This window comes from Macadamia integrifolia, chromosome 4 (genome assembly GCF_013358625.1).
Source record: "Macadamia integrifolia cultivar HAES 741 chromosome 4, SCU_Mint_v3, whole genome shotgun sequence".
Classification (NCBI taxonomy): Eukaryota; Viridiplantae; Streptophyta; class Magnoliopsida; order Proteales; family Proteaceae; genus Macadamia; species Macadamia integrifolia.
Window position 1 is genome coordinate 9879755 of NC_056560.1, and position 6012 is coordinate 9885766.

At 40.2% G+C, this 6012-nt stretch overlaps 1 long non-coding RNA gene across 3 annotated transcripts; it reads right to left on the minus strand.

Moving 5' to 3' along the window:
- Window positions 1-1728: 1728 nt before the first annotated feature.
- Window positions 1729-4473, minus strand: LOC122075166. 3 transcript variants are annotated; one of them, XR_006139197.1, is made up of 4 exons: window positions 3396-4473; window positions 2746-3225; window positions 2501-2635; window positions 1729-2409 (listed from the first exon to the last, which is right to left on the minus strand). It is a non-coding gene; the product is annotated as an uncharacterized LOC122075166 (long non-coding RNA). The 3 variants fall into 3 exon arrangements; XR_006139196.1 differs by having other exon boundaries at window positions 2746-3254; XR_006139195.1 differs by having other exon boundaries at window positions 1730-2409; window positions 2746-4473.
- Window positions 4474-6012: the final 1539 nt, after the last annotated feature.

Here is a 6012-nt window from a genome sequence, read left to right on the forward strand (position 1 = left end):
AAATTTTTATAAAAGCACTTCAACTTTAATACATCTTCAAATGAAACCTATATTTTTAAAAACTATATTTCACATTGGCAAGAAAGAAATATCATTGCTTGTTGTAGAATTACTGTTCATAGATATATAGTCGATAATTAAAAAGGTCGTGGTGATATTGTAATTTTATCTGAGTCCCACTTTGGTGGGGTTTCGAGTTGGATGGGCTGGAGTTGGTCCTACTCTTTGGTATTTTTTGCACAAAGTTGCCACTAAATTAAGAATATTAATTCACCATTAAATTCACCCATTTTTTTTTTTTTAATATTAGCCAGTTATTCTAAATCCCCTCATGGGACCTTATGCATCATATTTTATTTTATTTTCCTGATAGATTTCTTGATGAAAATGGCTATTGTTCTACTGCCATGAGAGGATTATAATAAAACAATTCGATCCTAATTCCTAAACTTACTGCACATGGTCACCTTATTGAATCTACTCTCTCTCATTGAATTGCTGCTCTTCTAAAATCTGAAATAATGGGGTACTCTTAACTTCCACTTGGTTTAGCCCACTCTTGGTATGAATAAAGGTTTCATTGCAGCCGATTCTCAATTTTCTCCAAGTTAACATTTGCAGACTCCTCCTTTGATAGGAAATCTTTTACAGATTTTTGGATTTTGACACACTTCAAATTTTCCTCTTGTCAACCCAAAGTCATTTGCTTTCTCACAAACATCTATTGCAATTTCCCCAGTTTCATCCATTTCTTTTAAACGTGTTAGCTCTACACTCTCAAATTATCCTTTTGGCAACTCTCGCTTGGAATCTGAACTTTCATTGTTTCCTTTCCAAAGAAAACCTCTATAATTTCTCTATCATCTTAATCATTGAAATTGACATCTTCATGAAATATACATACCGATGGTTAGCCAAGGAACAAGTTTCAAGAAGACAATTCTTTTACACTTATCACAGAATATTTCTAGATCCCAATACATCCAATGCCAGATACCTGCCAAGAAACACAAGTCAGAAAACACAATATGTGCCCTAGCCACGCCTTCATAACTCCAAATATACAGATTCATTATAGTCCCTCCTGTGATATTCCAACACTCTTCCTCCCATATCGACACCCCTTAAGGTGTTAAAATAATTTGCAATCGTATTTTTTTCCCATTTTAACTAACACAAAAATTTTCAAAAAAAGTAATAATGTGATTTTACACGAATACTCTCGAAAAATAAGCATGATAGTTATACCTTTTAATAATGACATAATAATATGTTACTTTCAACTTATTTTAAAAACCCTTTTATACATCTATCTGAAAAGATTTTTTAGAACAGGACAATGGACAATTATAGAAGAAAGAACACTACCCCCAAGCATAGGTACACGTAGTGGGTGTTAAAAAATAGTGCTATCCCTGGGTGAAGATACTCCCTTGCGACCCATACCCCTGCCCCTGCCCCTGCCTCTGGCTCTGGCTCTGGCTCTGGCTCTGCCGCTGCCTCTGCCTCTGCCTCTGCCTCTGCCTCCACTTCCCCATTACTTGGCATGGGGAACACGGACAAGCAGAGTTCTTTTTCCAATGTGTTTGTGTGTGTGTGTGTGAGAGAGAGAGAGAGAGAGAGATACCAATTTTCAAGGTCAATGTATGTTGTCACTCCCTACAATCAGCACAACCAAATTTACAACCCTGTGAATAGTTTAGCACATGTTTAAGCTCAGGATAAATAAAAATAGGAACCAATTCCATGAGATCAGCCAACATTATAAGCATTAAAGAGGCTCCATCGAGATGAAAGGGGGCTGTGGAATCTGGATAAGATCAAACAATAGTAATAATATTGCTCTGACTCTCTTTGCCCCTAAAGAAAGAGTTTACCCCTCAACTCTCTTTGCATACGTAGCATATCAGTGATGCATGGCAGATGCCATACATCTTCACTCTCAACAAATATATCTTGTTGCCCAATAGACCCAGTGCCCATACAGGCTCTCTCTCTCCAACCCCTAAACCCTCCCAACAATGGTGACATTTTCTTCAGCCACCAAATCTCATATACTTGAGAGTTTCAACAGGCCATCTGTACATTCTCTTCCTTTAGAGGCCAGGACAGTCAAAGTCAGGGTCGTAGTTGAATTCGGTTCCTAGGTACCCACAGTGCACTTCAGTGGACTCTGACAAGAAGGTATCAAACCGGCCACATACCCTGACTTTGGGGACTATGGTTGCAGTTGGTGAACTATTCTCACTGAGCAAACTTGGATCCTTGGATGCTTGGATGCAACTTCAATAACAAACAGTTACTGGTTTCTTGTTAGTAGACTTCTGAACTTCATAATGCTCCACAGATCCACTAGAGTTGAACATGTCGAGTAGGCCTAGGTGCAATAAAGATGCTGGATGTGATTGACTGCATCAGAAATAGCAAGGGGATAAGAAGGAAAGTATCTTTATGCTAGCATAGGCATATATGCAATTAACCAAATAAGAATCAAGATCACCATGGATGGAGATAAAAATTTTCAAGGACTATCATTAAGATTCGACCTCGAAAGGACATAAGGGGAAGAGTTTATACTCCAGGACTTTGAGGGTTACAGGTAGTGAGACACCTTTTGGTAGCCGAACCAACTTCCCTGCAGTGGCAAAAATATATCATTACCATACGATAGTCTTCCTATTACTAGGAAAGCCTTCGTATTATGCCACCATTTAGAACTACACAAACAGCCAAAAGGGTTCTCACCTGGTTTATTGGCATAGACAATGGTTCACCATTCCAACCGGGTCCAGCAACTTGAGCCATTACTTAACATCAGCAGCCAGACAGAGCCATAGAGTGCCACAGGATGCATTGAGAAAGGGTAGCTCCTTGGCCATCTTGCACCATCCGACACCTTGGCAGTTGAACACATCCACCATGGCACGGCATTTGTTTGTGTTCCATTCTTTGAGCATACTGCAAATTACATTTTCAACTCAAATGTTTGAGCATATCATTCTCTAGTTCCGAGTCTTGAAGAAGTTACTATGATTACTTTGTTAGTCATTTCCTTGTTCAGAAGGCACAAGTTGGGAATGGAGCAGTATACATGGTTCCATCCCTAGCAGAGTCCACAAAAGACAGTTGCATGTGGTCTGGGCAGGAAGTTGGACAGGCAGTACAGATTTGTTAGGGAGGAACAGCTTCTTCAAGAGCTCAAAGTTGTGGTTACCTGGCTTATCACTGGTTGAGGCAAAATAACCAAAATCCTCCTGTAAGACTCAATTAACTTAGAGCTCCAGAATAAAAGAGTGAAACAATTTGACAACGACATTTAAACAAAACAAAAGCTAATTAAAAAGCTTAATTTATGGCATTTTGGGTGTTAGGCATGAGTTGAGTTTTGACAGTACCTGACAGATTGCACAACCACCAATGCCTCAAGCAGTTGCATGATAGTCTGCAGCTGGGTGTAGGCTCTGCACATTAGTTCCACCCTTACATTACTAACAATTAGAACCGGACCCCCTACCGCCAGTCTCTATTAAGTGCGGATTTGAATAGACTACTTTTTGCCTAAAACACTTAAAAAAAAAAAAAAAACTAAAACCCAAACCCAATGTACCCTAACCCTTCACCGTGGAGAACAAAGGACCAAACTCACATCCCAGTGATCAAGCTCCATCCATACCCTAATCTTTCTTCCTTGCGAATGTGCTCCATTACAGCAACTGAGCTCCATCCCTGCTAGTGAGGGTGGAAACTACACCTTCTTCCCTGAGATTGTGCTCCATCCTTGTGAGTGAGCTACTGTCTATCGCTGCGAATTACTTCGGCCCCCTGAGGATGCATCAACTGCTGGCAAAGGTAAGTTTTAGGGTGATATATAGCCTTAATAGAGAGTTGCAATTTCTGTTGGAGTTTATGTAATGGGGCTAGTTTAGGAATTGTTTTTATATTATGTTGTCCTAACCTGTGTTTTATTTTTTCCCTTGTACCTCCCTAGGGAGATTTGATATAATTTCCCTAAAGTTCTAGTTGAACTTAATATAAGTGGAAAGAACAAGAAATGCTCCCCACATTTTGCTCTCATTTCCCCTTCTCCTTCTCTCATCTTCTCTCCTTCTTCTTCCTTCCTCTCTTCTTCCTTCATCTCTAACCCTACTCCTTATTTTTAACTTGGTACCAGAGCTTGTACAAGGGTTTGAGAGTCAATCAAGCATCCTAGTTTCATTCTTTAAGTCTCTCTTGGAACCCTAGAAGCAAAAGAGTCCATCAAAGGCTATACTATGTAAGAAGAGTATACAAGATGACCTAATGGAGTTCTAGATTGCAGTTGAAGACACTTGGAAGGAGCTTGAAGTCCAAGAGGACCATTTGAAGCCCAAACCGAGACATGAGGAGCTCCCTTGGATTACTGCCAACTCTAGATTCTCCTCCTTGTTTCTCTCTCCTCAAAGCTTGGATGGAGATGTGGTTGGGCTTGAAAGAATCGCCCAAGGTCCCCTCTCTCTCAGGACCATTTTCAAACCAAGTGCTGGCTTGTGATTTGGTATGGTGTTGGAACACAATTCAAATCTCTCCTTGCTACTAGGTATTGACATCTTCTCTGTTTTTAGGTTGTTTGGTCTGAAAATGACTAGTAGTGTTGTCATTGGTTGTTTTTGTTGAATGCGCTACCTCATATGATGCTTGTATATGCTATTGGGATGAAGCTCTATAGTTATAAGTGTTTTTTAATGGCTTTCTCTCAAGGTTTCATGGCTTAATAGCTTGCTGGAATTTTTTTCTTTGGGTCCTGAGAAGACAATATTTGGGACTTGTGTATGCCCCTTGGTTTGGATCTCCATTGGTATTGTTTAAGAAGTACCCTTACATCATGTTTGATCTCACGGAACCTATGGAAGCTATTTCTGGTGGGTTAAGTAGTACCAACCCCAGTTCGACTATCTTTGACAATCCTAACACTCAGATTTCTCGGGTGAAGTTGGATAGTATCAACGACTTGGATTGGTCACATTCTGTGAAGCTGTCCCTATGGAGTAGAGGGAAGCTAGGGTATATTACTGGGGCTATCAAGGTTCCCGCTGTCGCAGACCCAGGGTACCAGAAATGGGAAACTGCAAACTCTACTATTATGACTTGACTACTTTCTCCATGAAACCTAAGATAGGTAGGAGATTTATAAGGAGAAAACTACTAAGAATATTTGGGATAGTGTCTACAAGACTTATGATAGGGTAGTTGACTCTAAGAAAGTCTACCAACTTCTTCAACAAGCCCTCTCCATGAAGCAAGGGACTAAGTTCATTTCTGATGACTATAATATGGTTCTAGGACTCTACGAGGAGTATGATTATTACTGAGATCTTTAGTTGACCAATCTTGATGATGAAGCGAAGGACTATTGATCTCTTAAAAAAGAGCATGCCCTGATTCTTTTAGGTGGGCTGAATTCAGACTATGAGTAGATCCTGATATAGATTTTGGGCCAATCACCTCTTCCATCCCTTGATGAGGCGTGTAGCTACCTCATGAGTGAGGAGACCAAGAGATGTGCCATAGATTCTACACCTTCACTTGAGCGCTCTGCTCTTTCTTCCACCACCCACAGAGATTGGCGTGGAGGTGACCAAGGTCAAAGGTAATGTCGAAGTAGGTTACACTAAGTAAATAAACTTCTAATATATAAACTCAAACCAATTTCAGATCTGACCTCTTCAATTAGTTCAACAGAAATCAGAAGTAGAGATAGAAATAAAGGGAAATAAGAACCCAGGAATTAGGAGATCAAATATGTCCAGAAGTAAGCAGAAATAATTCCAAAACCTTCTCATAGTATTAAGAAACAGCTCAGCAACAACAATCCAACAACAGCTAGCAATCCCAAGCAAAGCTGGGTTTTGGCCAGAAGCAGGGAGAAACCTGCGAGTGGAGTTTGACAACCCAGTAGGGGATGAAACTCTGGTCCAGTGGCTTCCTTGATGTGGTCCGTAATCCTTCCAAAGGGTCTTCAAAAGTGATGAACAA